We start from the raw sequence: 26,759 nt of genomic DNA on the forward strand, positions 1-26,759 counted from the left end.
CTTCGAATATTACAGGTTAAGAGTCCTAACAGCATACTTATAAGGATCGCAATTGCTACCAAGCTCTTTGAGTGTTAAAGAGTCTGTATATCACGCTTTAAAGATTAAAATTTTCATAACCTTTAAAATTTTCAGTGTGCTCGGATTAAGGATGTTGTGCTTGATGTAATATAATATTCAAATAAACCAATTCACCTATGTTAAACGGTTTTGTCTATTTTTAAAGCTCATAGTCACAGCATAAAAAGAATCGAAGGTCACTTTTCATCAGTATAAATTTAAACATCTTCGACAATTTCATCAGTGTTGTTCTCTAACGTATGTTAGTCGTATGAAAAGAAACATGGATATACGGATTTTGTTTTGCATATTTTTGTTAAATTATTTACTGGTCATCTCGTCATGTAAGTATTGTTATATTATTTTATTTTATTGGTTTCAATGTATGACCACTGCGTTTTTTGTAATACAAAGTGAAATTGGGTGAAAATTACATTTCGAAAAGAACAAAAACGGCTTGTGTCGTTTCATGCGAACATAAAGCACTATTATCACCGTATTAAAATTATGATTCTTTCAAACATACTAACTGTATGCACATACTGGTGTAGTCCTAATATATACAGCAACTGAATATTATGTCCATATATATTTGAAAGTTAACTTTCAAATTGTTTCCTCCACACGAAGTTAACTTGAGAACAGGAACGCTTTCCGTTATTATTTTAAAATCTTCATAGTTTCTTGTACACAAGTAACAATTTGATTGGAATAAACAATATATTTAGATCTACCTTTTATATTGGTAACACTGTTTAAAGACAAACAGCTTATACGTACATACATGACATAACAAATTGAAATAAGAAAAAAAAACCTAAAGTTTATTTAAAAGAAAAAGTCAAGTTTCGACCGTTTTAAAATTTAGTAGTCCGTGTACATTTGAAGGTTTAAAATCGTTACATTGAAACAGTATTGACACGTATATAAAATTTCAATCCTGGTATCTATGGTGAATTCATTTGACAAAACTTAAGGGAATTCATAATCTGTAATTTTTCAAACAATACAATACAGAACATTTTTTTTTATTTTATTGACTAATCAGAGTGCTTATTAAAGTAAAAAACTGCATATGATTAACTAGTGAGTAAAAAAATATCAAAAAAGCAGTACTAGTAATCACCATGATGAATAGTTCATGAATGGTTCATCATGGTATGATACCTTCGATTCTTATTTGTTTACGAGATTTGAACATTGATAGTATACTTTCGCTATAACTTACCATACATCGTTAAATCGCTAACCATGTTAACTGAGGATTGAATTTATAATTTACAAGATACCAGTAATGTTGTAAAATTACAACAAATATCTGTCAGCTAAAATGAAAATTGCCAAAATTCCTTCTTTATGTTTTTCAAACTCTGCACCATTGTTGAAATTCAGTAGATTTATTTGATGAACTCAGCTGTACCTCGTCATACTTTGAACGACAAAATTGTTTTATTTTATTAATATAACTTTTATTGTTAAGTCTTGGTTTTTTGTGATGTTCATTTGCCGTGACTTTGTTCTTATGTATCCCGTTATACTTTGAACGACAACATCGTTTTATATCTACCTGTGTGACGTCAAACGCGCGATTCTACACTAGCACTTAAAATCTTTCAATCCTTAATGGGTGGATTTTACATAGATAAATAAAATCGTATAATAAACAAGAATCTCCCAAGAGCCTGAATCGCTCACCTTAAATTTTTTGCTTAAATCTTCCATCAATGATTATTTTGGGTTTTCAATTTATATAAATGGTTCTTCGATTCTGTCATATCTTCTTCAGAAGCAAAAACAAGAGTGAACACACTGAACAGAGGAGAATATTTTAAAAATTAAACAACATGATGAACTAATTGTGTAAAGTTGAGTTAAAAGGCCAACATTCTAAGGGGTCAAAAGCCAAATTGGTTATTATGCTTTGCTAATTGTTGAAGGCTGTACAGTAACCTATAGTTGTTAATTTCTGTGTCAGCTGATGGATCTTGACATAATAAACATTTTCACACCTGTCAAAAAGCTTTAGTTTTTGAGATATAAGCCAAAAACTGCATTTTACCCCTATGCTCTATTTTTAGCTATGGCAACCAGATTTTTTGACAAAACAGAAAATAAAACACAAACTTTATTCTAGACACCTTAATGATAATTCAGCTTAAGTTTGGTGGAAATTGGTTCAGTAGTTTCAGATGAGAAGATTTTTTAAAGTTAGCAAATATGATGAACAAATTGTGTAAAATTGTCATTAAAGGACAATAACTCCTTAAGGGGTCAATTGACAATTTTGGTCATATGAACTTATTTGTAGATCTTACTTTGCTGAACATTTTTGCTGTTTACAGTTTCTCTTTATCTATAATAATTTTCAAAATAATGACCAAAAACTGCAAAATTTCCTTAAAATTACCAATGAAGTGGCAGCAACCCAACAATGGGTTGTTTGATTCTTCTGAAAATTTCAGGGATGATAGATCTTGACCTATTGAACATTTTTACCCCCATGTCAGATTTGCTCTAAATGCTTTAGTTTTTGAGATATAAGCCAAAAACTGCATTTTACACCTATGTTCTATTTTCAGCCACGGCGGCCATGTTTTTTGATGAAATGGGAATTAAAACACAAACTTTATTCTAGATACCCTAGGAATCAATCAGATGAAGTTTGGTTTGAATTGGTTCAGTAGTTTCAGAGGAGAAGATCTTTGAAATAGTTTACGACGACAACGACGGACGGACGACGACGACGGACGACGACGGACGGACGACGACGACGGACGACGACGGACGGACGACGACGAAGGACGACGACGGACGGACGGACGGACGACGACGACGGACGGACGGACGACGACGACGGACGGACGACGACGACGGACGACGACGGACGCCAAGTGATGTCAAAAGCTCACATTTCCTTTTAGGAAAGGTGAGCTAAAAAGCAAAATGAAGATGGTAAATTTGACTTATGCGTTTCTGTGCTTCTTTGTTAGTCCAGACATATTATATTTTTCAAATAGGACATTTGTTAAATTTGAATACTTTTATAGTGATTAAGATAATAACACAGCATGACAATATTGACTGTTGTACCCCTTTTTTTGACATTTTTACCTTTTGTGTCTGTTTGACTTGTTCACGAACCGTTGTCAATATAATGGAATTTGATGCGACTGTCATTCAAGTAAAATGTTTAGCTAGCTATAAAACCAGGTTCAATCCACCATTTTCTACATTAAAAAAATGCCTGTACCAAGTCAGGAATATGGCAGTTGTTAACCATTCGTTTGATGGGTTTGATCTTTGTATTTTGTCATTTGATTAGCACTTTCCTTTTTGAATTTGAAGTTCAGTATTTTTTGTGATTTTCGTGTATATTGTCAAATCTTTTTGGAAATTTTAGGTCCTCAATGCTTTTCAACTTCGTTCTTGACTTGGCCTTTGAATTTTTATAATTTCGAGCAACAGTAGTGCGTCTTAATTTGTAGACATGGTAATCTGCCGTACAATATTGTATCTTTAATGGGTTGATTTCCAATACAAAATTTAAATCCAGGTATCTATGATGAGTTTATTAACAACTACTGGGTGGATGCTAATGCTGCCGGAGTTTTTATTCCCCGAGGATATCTCCCGTCCAGTATCATTGATATGGTCATTACTACAAATAAACTAACAAAACTTTAAAAAAAAATAAATACTGAAGCTTAATAATGTAGAAATTTTTATGCCAACAGATAAAACTTTTGGGATAACTTTCACTCATTTATGATAGAAATGATATAATAAATAAGCAATTAAAGTATTCAAGTTGAATGAACAATCAATATAAAAGTTAACTGTCTCTTGGTAGGTTTCATTAAGTCCTTACGTAAAACTTAAATTTATGCAGCGTTCCAGAGAGTGAATAATTTATTTTTACTTTTTTGAAAATAATTTCATTTACTTATTACTATATATTTTACGAAGGGTAACGTAGGTAAATTTTTCTATAATTGCAAAATATAACAAATAAGAAAAATGAACTCCCAAAAAAATTGAATATGGTTACTAATTTTTGTGGTAGATTCCTGTTTCAAGGACATTTTCGTATAAAATGAGTTTTTGGGACACAATCCACCCAGAATAAACCTTTTATTTTGTAATATTTCACTTAAATAACAAGAATTCTTTTACAAATGAAAGTACTTTCAAGGTCAAAGATGCATGTGCAGATTCCCATATTATGTGTAAAACCACCATTGATTTTTGATAATAAACTAATAAAATGTTCACCTCTTTGTTAACTGTGTACAAGCTTTAGTAACCTCAACTTTCCAAAATATTCTAAAGTAACTCCTAATAAAAAAAATGGTGTTTTGAAATACCCAAGATGTATGTGCATGTCCCAGTAATTTTTGTAATGCAATGAAATGTAGGACTAATTACCTACAACTGTCAAATGCAAGAGAGAAAAAAATCCGACACTTTTTCGTATGCCGGATGTGACGTACTATGATTTGGTTGTATTACAACTAAATTCAATGTAGATAAATAAATTCAGCTTAAGAGTTTAATTAAAATGTTTGATATTAAGATAAAAAAAAATGAGCTATGATGCGAATTAGATATCTTATTATTGAGGTTGTTCCGATGAAATACCTCTTCTATTCCCAAATTATTCATGTTATTCCTTAAGAACCATTTTAACTCTAGGTACAATTTCATGTTCATGGACAAGATAATATTCTGGAACAGGTGCTTTATTCATGTTTCAAAATTTCAACATACAGTACTGAATTTTAAAAGTTGAAGATAATAATAATACATAGACCCAAATAAAAATAACTCACCTAACTAATTAGACTTTATACCAGCGGGTTTAAACTTACATGCAACACTAGGAATGTTAATTATGGAGTAGATAATACACATCCCTCCGGGGCTCTTGGGTTCATCCTTGTTTATATGGCCGTTCAATTTCCTTAATCTTTATTTTCTATGTTGCGATTTGAATTTTATCCCATGCCATTGTCAATTCGTTCTCCAATTTCGAATAATGAGTTTGAATATTCTTTTTTTTTCAATTATTCATCTCTCTCTCATATCAATCCATTTCCCACGTTAAGCATAACTTGTAAAGCTTTCCTGTGATGTATTGGTTACAATTTGACGTTGAATGAAAATTGACTAGAAACACGATTGAAAGTATACCCAGCTTAAGTTCCATATTCTTCAGTATGTAAGATAAACATGGCAAATCGTAAATAGTTGACTGTTCATTTAAGAAAAACAAAATGTATGATCACTGAATTTCATTATTTCAAAACGATTGCACCTTGCAAATCTAAATCCTAAGATAAAATTGTATCTATTGCTCAACCATCTAGATAAAAGATACAGAGATTTGCATAATCATGAAAGTTCGAGTTCAAATCATTCGATAAATATAGAGTTCTTCTAAAGTTACCAAAATCTCGTTTCCCATTCGCCGAAAATAAATTTATTCTTATATCTGGTTTGTGCATTAATACTCAATTGCCTCCACGTTTTGTTTAAAGGAACGGATATTCGACAAAACTGGAAAGTTATAGAAGCACTTGTGTTTGTAGACGAAACGCACGTCTGGCGTAAATACAAAATTTAATCCTGGTATCTATGATGATTTTATTTACAACCACTGGGTCGATACCACTGCTGGTGGAGTTTTAATTTCCCGAGGGTATTACCAGCTCAGTAGTCAGCACGTATGTGATAATATGAATTATCATTGATATGGTCATATTTATAAATTAACTGTTTACAAAACTTTTGAATTTTTGAAATACTAAAGCTTTCCTACATCAGGAATAAATTACCATATTTGTATATGGCAAAACGTTTAGGAATTTTGGCCTCAATGCTCTTCGATTTCGTATTTTATTTGTCCTTTTTAACTTTTTTGGATTAGAGCGTCACTGATGAGTCTTTTGTAGACGAAACGCGCGTCTGGCGTAAATACAAAATTTAACCCTAGTACCTATGATGAGTTTATTTAGCTATTTATCAATTATTGAATTAATTTGTTTCAGCTTTTACGAGGAAGATTTTGTATTCAACATTTTCATTCATTAAGGAATTTGACGTCGAATCAAACACTGTGACTATTCTAGCCGAACAATCTGATCGAGTGTATGGTATGATCTATGATGATAAAAACAACTATATTTATTTCACCAGACACTTCTCCTACGATGTTATGAGGTAAGCATGACTGTACTAAGTGGACCTTTTTGGAACTCATTTCCGAAAGCCATAATTGTTTGTTCCAATTAAAATTCAATACAAGTTTTTATCTTCATTAGGAGTATACTGTTATTATAACTGATTTTGCTGCTATATGGAGAAAGACTACAATCATTTTTATCTTTAACAATCGTGGTTGAGTGCAGGTATGCTGAAAGCAAACAGAATATCTATATTTATATATACCTAACTTTATCTAAATTTTAAAGCAATTTTTATAACCGGTTATAGTTGACTCTTCATTTGTCGTCCTTTTTTTTGCTAAACAAAAGAAATAGCCTTTTTCAAATTATTATTTTAGAATAAAATGTATGATTCTAAAAATAAGCTATTTTATTTTGACCATTTAACCGATTATGTCTGTTTTGTTCACACATCGTTGTAAAAATAACGGAATTTGATGCGACTGTCATAAAAGTGAGAGGTTTAGCGCTATAATACCAGGTTCAATCCACCATTTTTTTACATTTGAAAATGCCTGTACCAAGTAAGGAATATGACAGTTGTTGTTCATTCGTTTGATGTGTTTTATCCTTTGATTTTGCCATTTGATTTGGAACTCTCCGTTTTGAATTTTCTTCGAAGTGGTTTATTTTTGTGATTTACTTTTTCTATTAAATGCAGTGAAATAAAAACAGAAATTCAAGATTATCAAACTGTTCACCCTGAACAACACCATAACGTATGATTAGCCATACGCCAGACTTGTTTGGCTTTATAAATATTTTGATATGAGCGTCACTGATGAGTCTAATGTAGACGAAACGCGCGTCTGGCGTACTAAATTATAATCCTGGTACCTTTGATAACGTTTACACCCCTGGGTCGATGCCACTGCTGGTGGACGTTTCGTCCCCGAGAGTATCACAAGCCCAGTAGTCAACACTCCGGTGTTGACATGAATATCAATAATGTGGTCATTTTTCTAAATTTTCTGTTTACAAAACTTTGAATTTTTCGAAACACTAAGGATTTTCCTATCCCAGGCATAGATTACCTTCGCCGTATTTGGCACAACTTTTCGAATTTTGGATCCTCAGTGCTCTTCAACTTTGCACTTGTTTGGCTTTATAAATATTTTGATATGAGCGTCACTGATGAGTCTTATGTAGACGAAACGCGCGTCTGGCGTACTAAATAATCCTGGTACCTTTGATAACATATACTAACCTACATTAAATATATATTCATGTAGCTTCAAAGTATTGTGTTACTCAACACAATATAATTATCTATGATACCTGAGATGAGTTCATTTCATAAAAGATCTCTTTTGTTAGTCTAATGCACCCGAAATTATAAACCCACATAGGTTTTGAAACTAAGTTCAGTTTATTCAAGTTAAGTCGGGAATGACTAATTAGACCCACTTTAAATTCGTATTGATAATTTTTGACATGTCAGCCACTGGACGTTAAGGGAGTATGCAATCAATTGTTCAGTTTTTAGATAAAACATATTTAACATATAGCTACATACAACTCAATCAAACGGATTTTTTGTCTCATATTTTCAATTGTACAATATGTAAAATAAAAAAAAGCAAGAGCGTCCAGCGACAATAATACGAATTATTTACTTTCATCATCATTTTTCTATGTCATGTTAAGTTACTATGGAAGTTGATTTTTTTTTTTTTTGGCTTTCTTTTTCTCATTAGGTTTTTCATTTTGTATTTCATTTCATAATTAAATTTTATCTTGTACTTTTCCAGTTAGATTTTAATTTATATTTATATTCTAAAGTATAAAATATCACGATGAAGAAATTACTCGATAATAAAGACAGATGTTTGTACAGCTGTCCCTGTTAAATTAATTTACTAATAGTCAACTCATTTGAAATATGCTTTGACACATAAAAAGTCCTGTCTTTCAACGTAATCTGTGTTTTTGTTCTTGATATTTGTAAAAATTATTGTCGGTTAATGTAGCACCCACCTTTAACATTTACTTTAACATCCATAAAAAATAATGTAAACAGGTGTTACATCGTTACCTATTTAGACAACCTAGCGGAACATAGTCATTAAGGGGCTATAACTCCTATATGGGAGAGGATAACGATCAAATTCACGTAAGGATATTTATAGATCTTAACCAGTAGGTCATAATTGAGGTTTCTAGTTAATATCTTTATGTATTAAAGCTTTAATAAAGGCAAACATGGACACCTCGTACATGTCATATAAGAATTATATAAGTTATTGTCCGGTGGACTGTTTATTTCTATCTACGAACTATAATTTTAATCAACTGCAATATTTGGTAACAATCCTCAGTGAATGTATCATTACCTCCGTTTAAGAGAAACTGAAGATCGACATTGCATATATTTTATATTCGATTAAGTCAAAAGTATTGTTGTTTCTCTAAAGATTGTATCCCTGGACTATGAAAGTGTATCAAACGTCTTCGTGATCGTCATTATGCATGATAAACTAGAAATATTATTTGTACTTAAAATAACAATTCCCTAATGACAGGAGTGCTGATCATCAATTATAAGAATAATTGGCCGAATAATTGCCTGTAATTCGTGCAATACATCATCTTTTTGTAACCGCTTCCCAAAATGGAAAGAAAGTGAGGATATCTTATAAAATCACGAATGACGTTCAATAAAAACCAATGTTTTTGACGGAAAAGCAATGAACTCGAAAATTGTCTGTTATAAGAAGAGTTGTAAATACTTTTTTCTTATACACTAGTCTTTAAAAATCTATTTCCTGTTCCAGACTGACAAATGAAAGATCGAAAACACATATGACAAAAGGATTGCATCTGTTTGTTTAGTTTTTTTTAATAATATTAGATTTTTACACAACAAAATTCTTACACAGATCTGTATTTGTAAGTCTTCTATGTTATCTGTATAGGGTTATAATTAACTGATTTATAATTTGATGAGTTATTATTTTGAGACGTTGAAATTCAAAAATATTTGTGTATTTCAAGCTACGTTAAGTTCAATACTCAAATAATATAATTGTCCATTTATCGGTACCGTCGGTAGGCAATAATATAACTGTTTTTCTATATATCTGTTGACCTAGTTGCTTGTTTTGCTCACACATTAGCTATTCAAATTACTAGGTTTAATCCACCATTGTCTACGAAAAGGAATGCATTTAACACGTCAGTAATACGATAGTAGTCTTTTGTTTGTTTGATGTGTTTGAGCTTTTTTTTGCCACTTTTTAAGGGACTTTCTGTTTTAACTATTCCTTGAAGTTCGGGTTTTTTCCTAGGTGCTGTTTTTCTATCATATGAGTTGACTCTAGGGGAATGACGATTATACAAGAAGTTTCCTGTACTTTTCTTAATTTTGTGACCGCTTTACGTCAGTGAAAGTTCAATGATTGATTAATATTGAAATGAAAATACCTCATCACAAAAATAGTTGGATAGAGACTCAGAGTTGTCTCATTGGCACACTTACACCATCTTCTAAAATTTATTGTGAAAATGTTCTCGCACTCATTTTTAGTTTGGAGTTCTTGTATTGTCAATATTAACTTATCATTTAACCTTACATTGAATTTACGATATTTTGATTTTTACCTGATTTTTCTCAGCTTCAATGAAATGGTTCAATGTTTGATCTGAAGCTTAATTATGTTGGTTTGTACTGCGAAAATGACCTAAGAACTGTTTAACTTTCACTTCCGGTTTGATAATGCTTTCACTTATAACCAATCAAATGCAAAATAACCATTTTCATCGATTTCAGTTATTTCGTAAACTTGACATTCGTAAAGATAAGAAATACTACAAAGTTTGTTCTTTTTATTTGCCACCTTTTCAGCGTGACGACGCATGTGACAGCTAATGCGAATATGTGTAATCACCAGTGACTTTAGTGCTTATATACATGTATAATCACTAATTTCTTCAGTTATTTATACATTTAGACACATAAACAATAAACTGTTAAGTCAATACTTTTCCGTCTTATGTGGAGCAGGATATTCTAACCCTTCCAGAGTACCTGAGGTCATTCCCAGTTTCTGGTGGGGTTTGTGTTGCTCAGTCTTTGATTTTCTATGTTTTGTTTTGTGTACTATTGTTTATCTGCTGCTTTAATCATGGCGTTGTCTCTTAATTTTCGACTCATGAGTTTGAATGTCTCTCTGGTATTTCTTGTCTCTCTTTTAATTTATTTTTTCAAACTACATTCAAATTGTAAATGTGTATGACACCTTCTTTTGCACATTCACTGATGAGTAATTTACTATTCACACCCCTGGGTCGTTACCACTGCTGGTGGACGTTTCGTCCCCAAAATTATCACCAGCCCAGTAGTCAGCAGTTCGGTGTTGACATGAATATCAATGTTTTCAAAAGTATGAATTATTCGAAATACTAAGAATTTTCTTATCCCAGGTATAGATATCCGTTACGGTAGCTTTTTTGGTACAACTTTTTCGAATTTTGGGTCATAACTGCTTTTCAACTTTGTACTTGTTTGGCTTTATAACTATTTGGATATGAGCGTCACTGATGAGTCTTATGTAGACGAAACGCGTGTCTGGCGTACTAAATTATAATCTTGGTACCTTTAATAACTTTTTGCCCTCGCATATTTAACAAGAATTTAACGCACAATACAAGACAAAAGTGTCCCTGACTTTACAAATTTAGTTTAAAGTGTATACCTCCATTGACAAAAGTTAAAACCAGACGTATGCAGTCTTTGTGCATTTATATAGATGAATGATGAGAAAAACAAAATGTTACTATTTTTAAAGACAACACGTTAACTAATAACATATTGTAATAACCATCATATAAACTTAACTCGTAGTAGACAAATATCATTTTAAAACAACATGCAATACAAAGGACAAATACTACCAAAATGATTAGAAATGACATGACCGTTTATTAAGAGTAGAACCAGTTTAAAGACTTATCTAACTCATTTGAATCTTTTAAAAAACAAGGGTTCGAAATGGATTAAAAGGTTTCATTTTTGTATTTATGTAAACAAATCTGAACTAACAAAGAATAAAGCAAATGTTAAACATTACACATGTTGAGAAATGAGGCTACTAAAGATTCACTAAACACTTTTTTGTTTTGTTCAGGTTCCGTTACCCATCACAGAACTATACGTTACAAACGATGTGCACAACAGGAATTAACCCAGGAGGTATAGCCATAGATTATGTGCTCGGACATGTGTATTTCACTCACGATCGCACAAAGATCTCTAGATGTAACTTAGATGGATCAAATGCAGTGGATATCCATACAAGTCTGACCTTCCCTTTTTCCTTGGGACTCGATGTTACTAATGGGTATATATCTGTCCGCTGACTGTGAACATTATTGCGCGTATAAAAAAAATCAAGAGGTATCTCTGTCATCTTAAACGAATCTGTATATTGAATTGCAACAAAATCAACATACATAAACCAAAACTATTAAAGACTTCGTATAAGTAAAACAAATTGTCAAAGCTGAAAACAAACAAAAATGGCCAATATACAAACATCTGTCTACAATACACAACATAGAAATCTAAATACTGAGTAACACGAACCACAAAAAAAAAGGGGTGAACTCCAAGAGGCAAGAAAATCCTGCTCCTAAAGTTGCACCCACCAGGTTTCTCAAGTAAGTACAAACCCGGTGATAAGTCTAAAAGCGAGGCTAGACGACGGTTTTTGGAATATCCACAGTTGGTTTGAGCGTCACTGATGAGTCTTATGTAGACGAAACGCGCGTCTGGCGTACTAAATTATAATCCTGGTACTTTTGATAACTATTTAAACCACTGGGTCGATGCCACTGCTGGTGGACGTTTCGTCCCCGAAGGTATCACCAGCCCAGTAGTCAACATTTCGGTGTTGACATGAATATCAATAATGTGGTCATTTTTATAAATTTCCTGTTTACAAAACTTTAAATTTTTTGAAAAACTAAGGATATTCTTATTCAAGGCATAGATTACCTTAGCCGTATTTGGCACAACTTTTTGGAATTTGGATTCTCAATGCTCTTCAACTTTGTACTTGTTTGGCTTTATAAATATTTCGATATGAGCGTCACTGATAAGTCTTATGTAGACGAAACGCGCGTATGGCGTACTAAATTATAATCCTGGTACTTTTGATAACTATTGCAACATATATCCATCGGCATCTATTAATCAAATATTTCATAACGGGAAATCATCCGTATAATATTCGAAAGAATGACTAATTTTACCAATTGGAACGTAGACTCTTCGTTTGAAAGTTTCCATGTAAGCAATGAACCTGTATCTAGAAAATTCAAGCTCTTGAATATTTTATCGATTAGTTGATATCTACGTTTTATGAAGGAGCTGGTGGAATATTGCTGCTTGTAATTAGAAATTTCCAACGTTGAAGCTGTGATTATATCTTTTGTCGTAATATTTTGTTCTCAATGTACCCTCCCTCCTTACTTCTAAATGCAAATCAAGGTATGAGACACAACTAACTGTACCTGTGTTATCCTTAAATTCACACTCGTTGGAATAGATGAACATAGTCACTACCTTTGAATTATGCAATTAGAAGAAATCATCTTTATAGTTGAACGTAAAGCTAAAGTATAATGCTTTCTTCTTTTTATTCATATTTATAACAAGATAAAGTCAAAAGGTTTCTACAGTACTGCACTGTGTATCGTTTTTAAAGATAGTTTAACAAATATGTATTTAGTCTATGGTATGCTTTTCACTTGCCTACTTATTCTAGTTCAAATTCACTAACAATTACATACAATAACAATAACAATAATAACAATATACTTTATTTGGAAACACTCAGACACATATTTACATGTGCAACAAGAGGCAAAATACATAGTCATACATACATACAGTCTTACAATTATAAGTCATTTTTGTCCAGATCTGCAGTTTAAAGTTTTTCGTTTTACAATTGTTTTAACTTCTTTTCAGGTAGCACTTCATTCAGAATTTTCTGACTCCAACCAACAGTGTTTAATGATTTTAAAATTTCTACAAGAATGACCAGATGCATATAATCAATATTTAACATAATTATAATCATTACAAAGATGATTTTCATTTGTATTTTTAAAAGAAATATACTATGAAATTAGTTAGAACATTTAAATTATGCAATAAAAGACATGTTGAAAAAAAAGACCTTCCTGAAAATAGATTGTCCAACATGATTTTAGAGTTTTATTAAATTGAAAATTTCACATAAAATTTAAATTAGTTAAAATGCCTAAAACTCCTAACAGAAGACAGGTTCAGAGACATCTTTTTCTTGTTTGTAGTAAGAACCTTAAAAGTTTGTTTTCACAGATACTTTCACATTCTTATCCATAAAAAGATTTATTCCTTTTGGTTAGATTTTCTCCTTTTCATATCTTTTCGCCTTTTCTCTGATTACTTCCATATTTTATAAATTACTGTTGTTGCATTTCACATGATGCAATGAGATAAGACCACACTATTTATCTTGTGGTCAGGGATGAACAGCCGGGCACTGGTTTCAACAGATGATTGACATATTAGCCCCTCCTAAATGCCTTTCTATTAAGATTGATTACCATGGGCTTTTACTTACAGAAGTTCATTATCAATTTACTCCCTGTTGTGATATGATAATGACTTTGGGATTTTTACAAACTGTGCAGAATAACATTTACTTCAAAATTAACGGAAAAAAATCTTCAAAAAATCACTGTTAGACTGTAGTGCTACTTATTTTTCACATTTCAGTGTTATTAAATATGCTAGCTGATATAATTATTACATTGTATCTATCTTTTAGGTGGATGTATTTTTCAGAAAATGGAGTACCACGTAAAATGGTAAGATCAAGATTTGATCTTTCTCAAAGACAAGACATTTATACTCAACCAACAGAGGCATACAGCCTTGATCTAGGTATGAGCATATTTCGTAAACATTTAGTAGTTCTTAGATGAGGTTCGATTTTATTTATTACAAACTATCAACTGAGACTTAATCTAGGGCAATACATCTTTGGATATTGATAACCTCCTTAGAGACCTAACCCATATGTGATTAGAGTAACTTTTGTAAGAATAGCCTGAAATATATTATCAAAGAAACGGTTGTTAAAAATAAGTACGTGTGGAACATTGTTCTACACTACTACAATATTACCTCGATTACTAGAAAAGGGACGAAACATACCAGAGGGACAGCCAAACTCATAAATCGAAAATAAACTGACAACGCCATGGCGAAAAATGAAACAGACAAACAATAGTACACATGAAACAACATAGAAAACTAAAGAATGAGCAACACGAACCCCACCAAAAACTAGGGGTGATCTCAGGTGCTCCGGAAAGATAAGCAGATCCTGCTCCACATGTGGCACTCGTCGTGTTGTTCATGTTATAACAAATCCGGTAAATGGTCTTATTTGGTAGGTCACATTCATGAAAGGGAAGGGGATTGTAGTTACGACGTAAGGAACATATCCGATATCATTTGTGAAATTCCTTGTTGATTGTTACTTTCATGTGTCTCTTCCTCGTTAGTTTTTACTCTCTTGTGTCTCTTCCTCGTTGATTTTTACTCTCTTGTGTCTCTTCTTTGTTGACTTTTACTCTCTTGTGTGTCTTCCTTGTTGATTTTTACTCTCTTGTGTCTCTTCCTCGTTGACTTTTACTCTCTTGTGTCGCTTCCTTGCAGATTTTTACTCTCATGTGTCTCTTCCTTGTTGATTTGTACTCTCTTGTGTATCTTCCTCGATGACTTTAACTCTCTATTGTCTCTTCATCGAAGTATTATTATCATTCCATATTTCATTTTATGCAAATTTTTGTTTTTAATTTAAGTCATGAAATCATGAATCATTTAAAATTCTTTTAGATCTTGATGAACAAATGCTATATTGGATTATTGATGAAAGTAATGAAATTAAATCAGCAAACTTTGATGGGACTGATATTAAAACGGTCAGGAACATAAATCCACATGGAGGCAAATATGACAACATTGCCATTCGCATTTCTAGAAGTTACATTTTCTTTACTGAGGCCGGCAAGTTATTTAAGATGAATAAAACAACTGCGACCTCGCCATCTCTATTGTTTACCGATACTCAACGTATTAACAGCTTATATCTTTATGAACATACAGGTAAGAAACGTCATTTACTCAGTCTTTCAAGAAATGATATTTCGTAATAAATAACATTTCAAACTATTAAGAAAAGCTCACTGGATGAAAGAATTTTGTTACCGCATTTTGATATGATTTGTAGATATCAATTATTTTTCAATAATGATCAATGAACAATTGTTATGGCAAATAAAATTCTAAAGGTGTTTTTTCGATTATTCATGTTGAAATAAATAATTTCTTAACTTCTTCCGAGTCAATGCTTTTAACGAAAATAAAGTTCAAATCCAATGTTTTACCGAACTTTTATTATTTGTATTTCTGTGTACAAATACTTTATTATATATTTACGTTTTGTTGATATAACCTGAATTGCTTTGTATTTATATTCTAATTGCTTTGCCTGCTTTCAACGTTTAGAATTTACGAAAGTATCTTTTTTCAATATATTGCAGTGTGTTTTTCATTGAGTGACTATCATGATTGTATATTTGAATATCGATAAATATGTTCGTCTTATTGAGCATTGATTTTGACTATGACATTGTATGATGTTTTTTTAAATATTGCAATTCATCAAACAATAATGCAAATAGGGATATTCTAGATTGTAAAAGTTTTCCTTGTATTTGCAGAAGGAAATCTGCAATCTTTTTATACCTTTATTTGCAAGTGCATTCTATGTTTATTATAAATGGCATACTTTGTCAACATTAAAATATTTTTGTACATCAGAAATATCTATACAATACTAGGTATAACTTCATCATCGCCATTCGTTCAAATTCCACTTGGAGTATGTTATACATCTTAGTAAACGCCACAAAAGAAGAAAGACTTGATGAAACTTACATTTAAGACATCAAAAGTAACTTCGAATATTTCATAAATAGTATTTGAAGAGTTATCCTTAACTTAATATAGTAATGAGGAAATAGCTACGAGATATATAAAAATTGCAGCAGCCACTATGGTTCAATCTTGTCAAAATTAGAAATATTGATGATGAATTATTCACCTGCAAACAACAATCATTGAATCCGAATTTATGTGACCTTTAATTCAACCCCTTATCTAGAGATTGATTACGCATAAATTATGCGTATTCAGTTATTAAAAAGAAAAAAATGCCAACATTGAAAGTGAAACAAAGGTAAATCCTTTGATCGGATGATTTGATCAACAAAACCTCCTTCTTATACAGGTACAAATGATGATTTACATGTATTATGTATAATACCTATAACTATAATATGAAATTAAAAAAAATCGTAGAAAAGCCAATGGCACGAAAATACAGACGAAACGATTATACATATTATCGAGCCCATGCCTTGTTAATTGTTTATTTTACTTTTTCTAATTTGGATATACGTTTAAGTTTGTTATAAATCAAGTATGAGAATTTGAGTCACATCTGTGAACATGAATTCGAAGTTCAATGCCCCTTTACCTTTTTTTAGTGTAATTATTTTGAGTAGTTCTCAAAAATGAATATGCTTTCATGTTACTATTTTATTTTTTCTAATAATTGTGATAATGTAAATACTGTTTTGAAGTTTTGAATAGTTATTTTCCTTATTTCTTAATACTTATTAAATCATTTATGATTGTTAAATGTTATTGAATGTATATCTAAGTAAATGTATCAACAAATTTAACCAAATTTATTTCCTTGAAAGATAATATTTCTTCTTTCATTCCAATGCCTTTTGTGTGAGCTTTAACGAGAAGACCATGGAGTTTCCTGACATAATTTGTATGTGATATGGAAGAAAGTAAATTGGAATAGTAAGTATTTTTGATATGGAAGAAAGCAATGCAGTAATTTGAAATAGTGAGTATTTTACTTAATCAATATGGTGTCTTCTGCTTCTTTTTGATATTTTTTTTTTACTTTTAACTTGGCATAATGAAATATAAAAAAGAAATAATTATTCATGTATTTGGAAAACACACATACTATTCTATGTTAAGGAAATTTAACGAATCATTAACAGGTATTGTATAGCACAGATGCCTAACTTTTCATAATGCTACGGACGGCAAAACACATTATTTTGCCAACTGTTTTGATAAATTTATTAAATTTTATCAAACATCATTTGTTTCTAATCAAATTCTTGTTAATAATTTGTTCTAAATTAATGAAAAACATCATGTTATGTAGCTGAAAAAAATCATACTCATCCGAGCATAAACCTTTTCTGGTGACTTCAAAATAAAAACAGCTGGAGACTTGTGAAATTTGATAGACTCACAAAGATTTGAAATAGCAGTTTGACAATTTGAGAACTTTCATTATTATGAAATACCAAAATAGTGCATCAAATGATGTATATCTTAAAAATAAACATGATTTTTTTTTTATTGTAACGAATTTTAAGCCAAAAACACTCTCTACGAAAGCGAATTAAATAGTTACAGAATAAAACAAATGGACTATCTCTGCTTTGTAAAAAAACCAACTACAGCTATTAGTAAACAAAAAGAATACCCTGAATGGAATATTATGATAGAAAGTCACAATCGTAATCATGCTATGTTATCAGTTTTTAATATGACCTTGTGAGATGGAACAGAAACAATGAGCTGTTTAGTTGCTTTAAGTTGTTCTGTACCTCAAACTTTACAATTTTTAGAGAGTAGTCATAGAAAGTTATCGGTTACACACCAGAAATCTAGAATGTAAGAGGACACATTATTGAATGAACTACATTTAATACCATGACAAAATGAGTTTAAGTACACGTCGACTTTCAAACTATAAATATAATCGAAACATTCCTTACGAAACTGCGTGTTTATATCAACTTATGATATTTCATATTAAACAAACACATCAGTTTATAATTTCAACATTTGAGCCTCAATAACTTCTGAAGGATTATTACATTTCAAAGACACTAAACAAAATACCACTCACTATATAATCATTGTTTATTTCGTAAAATTTCACATATATAAACTAGATTTTTTTTTGCACAGATGGACATCAATATTTCAATCTGACAGATTTTTTTTTTAAATGTCAATTCTGACGTATAAAATCAGATTAAGATATTGATGCAAATTAAAGTATCCATATACATTTGTGTTAACAAATTTAGTTACATGTAATTGATGGAACTCGTTTCATATCTTACCTTCTCTCGGATATTAATTTTGAGATATGCTTACAAAACTACAGATCATAATAAAAGTTTACCTCGGAATTTTTTTCACAAGTTATTGAACAATTTTACACATCGGTTCAAATAAAAGACATTCTGTCAATCTCAAAAGAAGGTTATGGTTTACGTCAATTCACTTCAGATGATCCTCTTTTTGTTTGCATGTTGCATGTTGCGAGTTGTACATTTGCATTTTATATATTATTCCAGGTTACCACACACTGTTTAGCGGCATTCCAGAGAAGTTGTGTCCCTTACAATCAGTATACTGAAATGCAGTCGACTTTAGCGTTTGATAGTTCATTGATAACATTCTGGCGTATCACAAACAAACAACTTGTTACGTCTCATTTCATTGGCTGAAAGATTTTAATAAGTGTGCACGTGAATTGACACAGGTGACCGACAATGGAATTTACTATGTTACTACGAACGTAAAAACAATGATTTGTATAGTTTACAAACCTTTGGTCAAAAGAAATAAATAAATGTTTTATTAACTTCAAAAAGTGGGGTCGAAATATTATACTGATAGTTATTAACTTCAAATAGTGGGGTCGAAATATTATACTGATAGTTTTTTTAAGTAATATTCTAAGTTCTTTGCATGCAGCAACTCAATTATCTTGTACCCGGCATGATGAGAAATATAAGGATAAAATAAAATACATGTGCCGCTTTTATACGGATGAATATATGAACCACTTTTAATTTCTTTCATACTGACGATAGATTATAATCCTAACAATGTCGTAGTCACTTATAATAAGTGTCTCTTAATACTGATCCATTACAATCATTAATCAGTGGTTGCACTGACATTCCTCTTTTATTATTTTTATGCTATAAAACATACACACAGTACAAAAATGTAGCTATAAGCGTACCATAAACGGAGGAAATTGTCCCCAATGATAGAAACAAAATAACTTTAATCGTATCATTGGTGCACCTGAATGAATTCAGTGAAGGCATGTTGTTGTAATAAATTGAAATGTTACATCGGCGAAGATTATTTCTTATGCATGTATGGAACTAAACAATAAATTAATACTTGTGAGAAATCGTAGTTTATAAAGAACAATTCTCTTGTTTGAATTCGAGGCCTGTTATAGCTGACTATGCGGTATGGGCTTTGCTCATTATTGAAAGCCGTAAGGTAACCTATAGTTGTTAATTTCTGTGTCATTTTGGTCTCTTGTGAATAGTTGTCTCATTGGCAATCATACCACATCTTCTTTTTTGAAATATAAATGTACTGTTTTCGATTTTAAATGGATGAACATTTACCTTTCAATTTTATACTGTAAAAATAGAGTTGCATAACATTGTTGAACTTTCCGCTAAAGTATATGTAGTATGTATTCGTATTTCAAATGAAATACAAAACGAAACGTGTATGATAAACTGATAAACAAAATATCAAGAAATTAAGGATGACTAAATGCATGCACAAGAAGCAACTCACGATAGAGCCATGTTGATATAGCCATTTAGTCCCCGTGCTTAAAACCTTTCAATCGTTTATGGGTAGATTCAACATACAAAAATAAAATTCAAAAATAAGAAAGCAATGAATGAGGTTGTTGCATTTGATATATGCCTATTTGTTTTTTGCATCTTTGTTAAGTATTTTTTTTGTTTTTGTTGATATAAAGATACTTGTACTTGTACATTCTGTCATTATTGTTTTTGATATTCTCGTATTCTTGTCCTTCGTTTTGCTAATGTGCTTTGTCTATAGGCCTTTTGATTTTACTTTGAAAACTTGTGTGTTGCTCGTCTTTCATTTTTGCTATGTGCTTCGTCTTATGCATTTGTATGTTTCTTCGTTACAAATATGACGTGGCTCTGTATTTATATATCCTGTCATTGTGTTATTGTACTATGGTAAATTTGTGTACTCTTATCTCTATTTTTTACATATGCTTGGTCTGTATGCCATTTTGTGTTTCTTTGTTACATGTTTTTTTTTTTAGTTTTTTTTTTTTTTAGTGATTAAAAAATTGAGAAAGGAAATGGGGAATGTGTCAAGGCGACAACAACCCGACCATCGATGCAGACAACAGCCGAAGGCCACCAATGAGTCTTCAATGTAGCGAGAATTCCCGCACCCGTAGGTGTTCTTCAGCTGACCCCTAAAAATATGTATACTAGTACAGTGATAATGGACGTCATACTAAACTCAATTATACTTAAGAAACTAAAATTAAAAATCATACAAGACTAACAAAGGCCAGAGGCTCCTGACTTTGGACAGGCGCAAAATTGCGGCGGGGTTAAACATTTTTATGAGATCTCAACCCTCCCCTTATACCTCTAGCTAATGTAGAAAAAGTAAATGCATAACAATACGCACATTAAAATTCAGTTCAAGAGAAGTCCGAGTCCGATGTCAGAAGATGTAACAAAAGAAAATAAACAAAATATGACCTCTAGCCAATGTAGAAAATAAACGCATAACAATTATGTTTATAGCACAATGTAGACTGTACTATTGACCAGTTTACCTATTATGACTGTTTCTTTTGTTCACGCATCGTTGTCCGTATAAAACGTTTGATGCAACTGTCATAAAGTTAGAGGTTTATCTAACTATAAAACCAGGTTCAATCCACCATTTTCTACATAAGAAAATGCCTGTACCAAGTCAGGAATATGATAGTTATCCATTCCTTTGAAGTGTTTGAGCTTCTGATTTTTGCCATTTGATTAGAACTTATATCTAGAAATTGACTATGCTGGTCCGTTGAAAACAAAACTTTACGACAAAAGAGATGATTTCAGCTTCCCAATTGTGAGTATACACCGGCTTTGTAATGGCATGAACAACACCACGGGTGCCACGTGTGGGACAGGATCTGTTTACCTTCGTGTTGCTGTTATACCCCTATTTGTGACATTTTTACCTATTGAGTTTGTTTGTTTTGTTCACACATCGTTGTCAGTATAATGGAATTTGATTTGACTGTCATACAAGTGAGGGATTTAGCTAGCTTTAAAACCAAGTTTAATCTATCATTTTCTACAGAAGAAAATGCCTGTCCTAAGTCAGGAATATGACAGTTGTTATCCGTTCGCTTGATTCGCTTGAGCTTTTGATTTTGCCATTTAATTAGGGAACTTCCGTTTTGAATTTTCCTCAGAGTTCGGTATTTTTTTTTATTTAACTTTATTCCAAAATCATTTAGAAGATGACTTACTTTGTCATCACCCAATCATCAGTCAAACACAATCAATTATGTTTCGGCTCAACATCGTTGTATGAAGAAAAAAAGTTCTTATTAACTTATTCAAAATAAAATGAACTCCCGCATCTACTTTTTTTTACACAATGTACCGTAAGGATGTACATATTTCTGCTGTGACAGTAATATTTTTTCCGGAATGATCTTCGGACGAACAAATCGCCCGCGCAGAAATATATGGAACAGTTCATCGTTAATTGTGTATTTGTCCGCATTTTGCTATGACTTCATTACCTAATGCAAAATTAGTTATGGGCAGCTTTTGTTACGGTTCCTTCCAATACGTATCATTGAAGGGTTGTGTCGTTTTTCATTTAGTATCCGAACCATTTGACATTGAAGGATTTTTTATCCAAGGACCTACCACGCAAAAACCTGAAGAATTTCTGTGCACTGGGATTTCCAAGATTCCTTGAACTTGACGCTTCATTTTTTGTAAAACAAAATAGTTTTCTGATTAGTAGCTTTGTGTTTCCAATATGAAAGGTGACTACGAACATTTGATTATAAATTCAATCTGTAAATCTTAAGCGTCAAATTAAATTGTTTCAATCCTTCATGTAAATAAATTCCAAATTAAAAAAAAATTTAAATGTTTATTTCTATTGGAAAATTCAAAAGCAATTATAGTCAACTGTTTATTGTTATTCTTTGCTTTATATGTTTTACGAACAATTTAGTCTGCGTTGAATAATACCTATAACATTGAACGATCGACCAACTTGTAGTATTGACACCCCACAATTTAACAAACTCACTAGTTGGTTTGCTTGATAATGTCAAAATTAACAGAACTGAATTTTCAAAAAGCAAACAGACCATTGAATGGATCTAATATCGACCCACGGACCAAGTATCTACAGAATCTCCCTTTGGGTTTTGATTCCAGCACAGTTAGTCCGATACATGGACCTGAGACGGAGCGTTCTCAGAATCAAACTTCAACTGATCGACGCTACAGGCAACCCCATTGCCAAAAACAACTACGTGGCTTTGTTGATCTATGTTTACATTCCATCTTTTTGCAAGTAGACTTTTATCTTCAACAAATTTAATCTTCCTTCGGAAAACTGGGGAGTACTTATCCTTTGAAGGCTTATATAGATACCTTACTTAACATTGGTGCCAACGACTTCATTCGGCGTACCTCGTAATTTTTTGAAAAAGATACGGCAGGTTATCACGACGACACTAACGTACAAACGGAATATACTTACGCTCCAGATATACAGACGAGGGACGCATCTTGAATAATGGCATAGACAATTCACTCCAAGCAGTAATGTTCGCTCAATAGTCTATCGTTGAAGTTCTTCGGGAATGCGACTGTCTTGTACCCTGTTGTAGGCAGTCGCTTTAATACTGCCATCGTATCGGTGGGCGAATACAGTCACTGCGAGAACAATGTGTTCCAAGGTAAAGTTCAATCTAAGTTAATTGTGGCACTCGTCAACAACGAAGCCTTCAACGGAAGTAATAATAGGTCATCGTTCAATTTCCAGGCGTACGACTGAACTTTTGTGGGGGTTTTACATCGACGGACAGACATTTCCAGCTAAACTTTTGCCGGCAAGAACTAAGTGGAAGTATAAAGAGGCCTGGCTGTTTTTATAAGCAACGTGTTTATCTTTTATTTCCAATACTCACGTAAAAAATCGACGACGCAAGGGATTTCAATACCAAGCGCAGATAATATTGTATTTTAGAACCTCGTTTTGGTAACGCCCTACCTGATAGCATCACTGAGCTCATGCACGGTAAGCTTTCAACGATCATACACGTGGACCAATCCCACAGCGTCTTACTCTAACGAACAACTTGGAACTGGAAGAACTGTTACAAAACTATCCCGTACCGGCTGAAGCGTGAAAATCGATCTCGTTGAGATGATCATCAACGATAATCTATAATTATCGTTACGTCCATCGTCTGTCTGACAGTGCAAAACAGCATGAACGAGCTGTGGATCACTCTACTGAGCATTGTCATCGGTTACACTCTACCCAGTCTCTCGCTGAGGAAAACATAAAAAAGACTTCGAAGAAGACAGTGCATCATGGTGTATCCATTTTCATCGTGCATCATAGGGCAAACGAATTCTTGAAAGACGCCTTTCGTCTACATGTTATTGCAACACCTGGAAGCCATGTATGTCAAAGACCCGCAAGTCAAAGTGCTCTGTTGTTATGGCTACTCCAATTTCATTTTGACAAGATGGAAGAGGCAATACCTCGACTTACTTTTTAAAAATGGATTACCACGTGCACCGATGGAAACGAACGAGGAATGTTTAGCTGATACCATTTTACCTCTTGATCGTGTTGGATGACTTGATGCATCGTGTAGTACTTAATGTAGACATAGAACTATTGTTCACATAGGGGTTGCATCACAAATGACTGTCTATTATTCTTGGTTCATAATTATACGTCGAGAATCATCGCTCTGAATACGACCTAATATGTGCTGATTTTAGAATGTTTGGGACGTGTCTAAAATTTCCACTTTGGGAGAACAACTCTATCCCGAACGCTCAAATATCTCATCGAATTCTAACATCACGCCGTTTCCATGCCGTTCAGAATCTTATGTCATGATTTTTTGTCCATGATGATGGAAGTGTTTAACGACCATGGCTGGATGGTTCCGCCGTATGAGCTCTTTCCTTCCAGTTTGGATGTATCGGCGATGATGGCTTTAGCAGGATGAAATCAACCATTCGACCGACGATTGTCGCTCACTGTCACAATGACAGCGATGCGGCGTAAATCCAACCACCTTAAAATTTTGGAAACCACCATACCGTGTTCCTAATATCATTTCAGCAGTGGAGGGGGCAATCATTATTTGTCCAGAATCATGTTCGTCTCCCACTTATCAGAAGACAAGGTTTATCAGAAAATTCGAATCGTCGGACATTATCCTGCATGTGTTCGCCGATAATATCGAACAAAACAGATGTGGCATATCTTTGTAATATTCAAAAGTTGTCATGGTAGCAAGTTGTAAATGCGATGACCATACGTCGGAAACTTGGATGTCGCATTCCATCATTCCAAAGAGGCGATCGTTCTGAACAACTTCTGGAATTTCGTATTCTGTGACAAAACGTTGTGGTGTCGGTGGTTTCCGGGAATTACAGAAGGCTTTCAAGATGTTGTCTCCTCGAATCTCGCCTTGACATCGACATTCCCATTTTTCGACGACAGTATATTCCCTGCGTCTTTATCAAGGTCGACGTTTTGGTGGTCTTGTCGTTCCTGGCCTGTCGTCCTTGGTACTATTTCTGCTCTTTGACTGTCTTTGCCATCTACAATTTTTTCCATGCCAGTCATATTCGTGAAATTGATACATGGTGGTTTTTGTGCATCGAATCCGTATACAGGATACGGACCGATCTTATTCTCTTTGGCCATGTTTAGTTTGTGCTGGATATGGAGACCGTGTGTATTGTTAAAGTACTCCACCCAGTCATACATCAGAGCGTATTTATCTCTTTTCAATCATCATTTAAACGACGACGAACGAAGGATCCAGTCGGCATGTCCTGGTCAATGGCACACAGATAGAAGGACAAAGATTCTTTTAGCACTGTTTTTCGGATTAATTCCTATTTCGTAGTGACGATCGTCCAGTTTCGTAGTGACGATAGAAAATGACGAACGGTTTAACAGATTGATTTTATTTAACGGTGTGATATAGAACACTATTGACTTCGGAGAAGAGGGTAAAGGAGGCTCCGGCCTGTCGACTCGTATCGAAGAACATACATCGTGCGAGTCAAGATACAAATATGGACGATTTAAAAACGAGTTCTTGCAAAACAGACGTCGTTGTTGTTTCTTTGCAAGGCAAATGTGTTGTCTTGACCGTGCATGTGAGTTGCTTGGCCAAGTATGATTTGACCAGATTCATGTCGTACTAGGCCGAATTGAATCCCAAAAAGACGTTTTGGGTGAAGTAATCGTCGAGTTTTTCCTTAAGCATGATAAAGACGTTTTTCACCCTTTCGACGTGGTTTTTAAGTTCTTCATCGTTTAAACAGGCATTTAATTTATGTTCATCGTCGTCCTCCTCCTCGATCAAAACTCGCATTGGATGATCGTGTCGTCGTACTGACATCGGGATTAGTAGACGGTTAAGGCTACACTGTCATGCCGTAAATGATAGGCGTTGAAATTGCTCTTGAAGCAATGTTTGAAATAGGCCATTCGATGTAGTTTTAATCCTTGCATTTCCTGGCATCAGTTTCGACGTGTAGCTGTTTATTTAGAGCAAACTAGATTCATTCATCGGACAGTCGTTTGGTGTGCAAATCAAGTTAAAACATGTATATGTCCTTTGTGGACGGTCAGACATCGGAAATTGCATAGAGGGTCCTAGTTCCTTATTACTTTTATTTAGAGCGGTGATCGATTTAGATACAGTAATATACCCTGGTAACTGGTTGTCGATACCTCACAAGGGATAGTTCAAATGCTATAGAACGAACCTGACGTTTTTGATCAGGGAGGGGTTTCCACTACGCATAAGGTTGCTAACGCAAAATGTAATTAGTGACATCGAAACTTGAAAGACGGAGTCGCAGTCTGTTCAAATCTCTAAAATTTTTGTCTATAGTAGATTTGTTGTGCTGTTCCATTAGTTGTGGGACAGTGAAGTCGTCGGTCAGTGGGACGATATACGTAGAAAAAAACAGACCGATTCTATAAATGAGAGGTGCATTTTTTTTAAACTATCATCATCGTCGATTTCCAATGGTGCTTGGTCGAGATTGAATGGCACTAGATCCTATCTGTTTATGTTCCCTCATGCCTTGCAGGTACAGTTGACCTCTGTCCGGAAATTGGTAAGTACACCAGCGACACCGATATGACTTGGGTCACGGTTGTGAAGGGATTGAACA

The 26,759-nt window shown here is 33.1% G+C and overlaps 1 long non-coding RNA gene across 3 annotated transcripts; it reads left to right on the forward strand.

Annotated features, from left to right (window-relative positions):
* The first annotated feature begins 204 nt into the window (after positions 1-204).
* On the forward strand, positions 205-19,306 carry LOC143082686 (uncharacterized). Of its 3 annotated transcripts, none has more exons than XR_012980443.1 (6): positions 205-404; positions 6,108-6,279; positions 11,411-11,623; positions 14,105-14,220; positions 15,181-17,269; positions 18,816-19,306. It is a non-coding gene; the product is annotated as an uncharacterized LOC143082686 (long non-coding RNA). The 3 variants fall into 3 exon arrangements; XR_012980442.1 differs by having other exon boundaries at positions 206-404; positions 15,181-17,223; XR_012980441.1 differs by having other exon boundaries at positions 215-404; positions 15,181-19,306.
* Positions 19,307-26,759: the final 7,453 nt, after the last annotated feature.

Source organism: Mytilus galloprovincialis, chromosome 7 (genome assembly GCF_965363235.1).
Source record: "Mytilus galloprovincialis chromosome 7, xbMytGall1.hap1.1, whole genome shotgun sequence".
Classification (NCBI taxonomy): domain Eukaryota; kingdom Metazoa; phylum Mollusca; class Bivalvia; order Mytilida; family Mytilidae; genus Mytilus; species Mytilus galloprovincialis.